We start from the raw sequence: 4241 nt of genomic DNA, 5'->3' as shown, positions 1-4241 counted from the left end.
ATAGACTGTCACATCAGCTGTATTGTTTTCTCAGGTGTCAGGACAGTGATCAGCATCGCCAGGGGTCGCCAGCTACCGCTACACGTGCCTGAAATACAATAGAGAAACAGTAAGTTTGCTCTTATTAAATCATGTCCGCTTTGCAATCGTTCTGACGGCATTTTCGATTTTCCATGATAACAAAAATATTACAAGCATATTTTTCCAACATTAAATATTCACATCTATTAAATCTTCGTAGCTATGAAATTAAACCCTTTTATAAATACACGGATAATTATCATCGTTTTAGTTCAGATTTGTCACGTGTATGTCATGACTAGGTGTTAATGTGTTCACACGTGCATTCCGTAATCAAACGCAGCCGCATGCTGGCGTACAGTGTGAGAAGGAAACAAATTTGAAACTTCTTCCAATTACGAGAGATGAAATGTTTTTTTCTCCAGATTTCAAGTATCGAAAAGCGGAATATATCACTAGGAATATGGGCAACCATCAATCCACTGCAGTTAGGAAGACGACCGAGAGACCACCGACGAGAATACGCAGATTACTAGCGTTCCTCCCATGTTACAGATTACTAGCGTCCCGCAGAGGTGACAGATTACTAGCAGCAGCTTGTGACGGTGATACAGATACGGTCACAGCGTTGTTAGATGCAGGCGCTAACATAGAACACGTGACCGCGAGTGGCATCACCGCAGTAATAGCAGCAGCTACTTTCGGTCATAAGGATACGGTCACAGCGTTGTTAGGTGCGGGCGCTAACATAGAAAACGCGAACGATAATGGCTGGACCGCAGTAATAGCAGCAGCTGGTAACGGTCAAACGGATACGGTCACAGCGTTGTTAGGTGCGGGCGCTAACATAGAACACTCGGCCACGAGTGGCGTCACCGCAGTAATAGCAGCAGCTGATAGAGGTCATACGGATACGGTCACAGCGTTGTTAGGTGCGGGTGCTAACGTAGATCACGCGACCGCGAGTGGCTGGACCGCAGTAATAGCAGCAGCTAATTACGGTCATATGGATACGGTCACAGCGTTGTTAGGTGCGGGTGCTAACATAGAACACGCGGGCGTGAATGGCTGGACCGCAGTAATAGCAGCAGCTGGTAACGGTCATACGGATACGGTCNACGGCGGCGGCCGCAGCGCACACCATACGTAAAGCATCGAACGAGACAGCCAGCACGAGCCCACGCAACGCATTCCCACCCCTGCCGTGCATCGAGACGCCACGCACACGCAACACGGCCACACCTATATAGCAGGCACATACACGTGCGCGCATCACAACACGCGCACACGACACACACGGACTCACACGCACACAACACAAAACACACCGCGCCACCCACACGCACGCCGACGCACGGCACACGGCCGCACACAGACACACACGCGCGCGCAACATTGTATTATGTTGGTCGTACCCCATAGCGCGGCTGGTGAATAGTGAATCACGCTCTGATAGTGAACCCGCATACACACATACACAACTCGATCGCCCTGGTATGGCAACGTACGTTCCGCAGGTAACCATTATGCGCTCGCGCGTAATTTCCTAGTCTGAAACTAGGTTCTCGTTCTCCTGTTAGCGGCCGTGCTTCTGATAACGGTACAGCTGAAAACGAGCAGGGAGCCAGTCTACGCATGCGCGGCGTAACGCGTAACGACGCCGTATAAGAGAGCCAAGACTCCACGACAGATGGCGCTCTGCGCTTCTGGCTGCAATTTCTACTGGCTCAATACCACCGGCTCAATGCCTACGTCAGAATTCGGCACCGGATCAATCCTACTGCGCTCTGGTATCCTGGGTGAGCGAGAGGGGCACTTGCAATGTAGTTTTAAGAGAGTACGAGTGGGGAACACAACGGTCATGTTAGTCCTTCGAAATTGGCGCGCCAGCCGGGTTGTCGAGGCACAAGTACTGGAGCAAGGTAAATATATGTGTTGTTTTACTTCTCATAATAGTTAATTATACGCGAGTTTCTCTGGTATAGTTTATGTTGTTATCATAGTTGTTTTATGTTCATGGAATATGGCTAGAAGTAAATTGGCTCCGGACAGGCTTGCATTACAGTTGGCATATGTATATAGGTGTGTGTGTGCTGGTCGCGCGTCGCGCGCGGCGGCGTGTGTGTGTGTGTGTGTTGTGTGTGTGTGTGTGTGTGTGTGTGTGTGTGTGTTGTGTATGTGTGTGTGTGTGTGTGTGTGTGCGTGTGTGTGTGTGTGTGTGTGTGTGCGCGCGAGTGTGTGTGTGTGTGTGTGTGTGTGTGTGCGTGCGTGCGTGCGCGTGTGTGAGTGCGTGCGCGTGTGTGCGTGCGTGTGTGTGATACATAATCTATTGTCTCTGTGCACATAGGCGTGCGTTTGCGGTAAGATTGCTGACGGCATTTAAAAGCATTTTTAGACGATAGAGAGTAAACATCAACATTGAAGTTTCGGTACTAAGGACAAACTTTGTGTTTATTTGCTATCATTTTATTATTAAAATGGCGCGAGTGCCTGTTGTATGCAGCCGCCGTGACTGAATCAACACGCTGCTACACTGTTTACTCTTAAATGTATACGGTTGTATATTAATGTTGGCGAAAAGAAATCTACTCATCGTAAATAGTCAACGAAAGCGAATGTGAGAATATAAATAAATGATGCTTTTATGCACCGATAGTAGAGAAGGAGCTACGCTGAGATGTGTGATTTTTTAAATATTTTTAGACAGCGCCAAACGGCAGCAGACGATTCAGGAGACGTCGGCAGTGACGCACTAGAAGCGCCCCACGTAAGATTAGTTTTTACCAAAATATTAATTTAATGCATCCAATCGTAAATTTTTTCGATTAAAATTTATGTATGTACCTGTATATTATTTATAAATTTATATATATATAGGCATTATATATGTGCGTGTGTGCGTGCGTGCTTGTGTGAATATAATATATATACATATATACGTATATATATATAGCAGAGTGCACGTAACTTCGTAACTTCGCAGCTTATAAGACCTTCCGTTGCCCTGTGTGCACACAAAAGTTTAGAAATTTAAAGAAAAAATTTCGAAAATTTTCCGGAATCTGTACTCCTAAAATTCCCTGTATTTCGTAACATCTCACTACCAACATTAGTTTATATATATATATGATTTTAGTTCATCAGTCTTACACGATAGACTGTCACATCAGGTGTATTGTTTTCTCAGGTGTCAGGACAGTGATCAGCATCGCCAGGGGTCGCCAGCTACTGCTACACGTGCCTGAACTACGATAAAGAAACAGTAAGTTTGCTCTTATTAAATCATGTCAACTTTGCAATTATTCTGACGGCATTTTCGATTTTCCATGATAAAAAAAATGTTACAAGCATATTTTTCTCACATTAAATATTCACATCTATTAAATCTTCGTAGCTATGAAATTAAACCCTTTTATAAATACACGGATAATTATCATAGTTTTAGTGCAGATTTGTCACGTGTATGTCATGACTAGGTGTTAATGTGTTCACACGTGCATTCCGTAATCAAACGCAGCCGCATGCTGGCGTACAGTGTGAGAAGGAAACAAATTTGAAACTTCTTCCAATTACGAGAGATGAAATCTTTTTTTCTCCAGATTTCAAGTATCGAAAAGCGGATAGAACCAAAACACAATATATTACTATCAATATGAGCAACGATCAATCCACTGCAGTTAGGATGCCGACCGAGAGACTATCGACAAAAATAAAAAGTTTACCAGCGTACTTCTCACGTTACAAATTACAAGCGTCCCCCATAGGTGAAATCTTACTAGGGGCAGCTCATAACGGTTATACAAATACGGTCACAGCGATATTAGGTGCAGGCGTTAACATACATGTAGATTACGAGAGCCAGGTGGGCGTCACTGCACTAATAGCAGCAGCTGCTAGAGGTCATACGGATACGGTCACAGCGTTGTTAGGTGCGGGCGCTAACATAGAACACGCGGACGTGAAGGGCTGGACCGCAGTAATAGCAGCAGCTGTTAACGGTCATACAGATACGGTCACAGCGTTGTTAGGTGCGGGCGCTAACATAGAACACGCGGACGAGAATGGCTGGACCGCAGTAATAGCAGCAGCTTTTAACGGTCATACGGATACGGTCACAGCGTTGTTAGGTGCGGGCGCTAACATAGATCACGCGGACGTGAGCACCGCAGTAATAGCAGCAGCTCGTAACGGTCATACGGATACGGTCACAGCGTTGTTAG

General features: G+C 45.7%; 2 long non-coding RNA genes across 2 annotated transcripts; both read left to right on the top strand.

Annotated features, from left to right (window-relative positions):
- The first annotated feature begins 70 nt into the window (after positions 1-70).
- Positions 71-516, top strand: LOC106818480. The gene is made up of 2 exons (XR_001395231.1): positions 71-109; positions 447-516. It is a non-coding gene; the product is annotated as an uncharacterized LOC106818480 (long non-coding RNA).
- A 2106-nt stretch (positions 517-2622) lies between these two features.
- LOC106818481 lies at positions 2623-3648 on the top strand. The gene is made up of 3 exons (XR_001395232.1): positions 2623-2788; positions 3209-3283; positions 3621-3648. It is a non-coding gene; the product is annotated as an uncharacterized LOC106818481 (long non-coding RNA).
- Positions 3649-4241: the final 593 nt, after the last annotated feature.

This window comes from Priapulus caudatus, unplaced genomic scaffold (assembly GCF_000485595.1).
Source record: "Priapulus caudatus unplaced genomic scaffold, Priapulus_caudatus-5.0.1 Scaffold2272, whole genome shotgun sequence".
NCBI lineage: Eukaryota > Metazoa > Priapulida > Priapulimorpha > Priapulimorphida > Priapulidae > Priapulus > Priapulus caudatus.
This window is presented reverse-complemented; position numbering and strand designations above follow the sequence as displayed.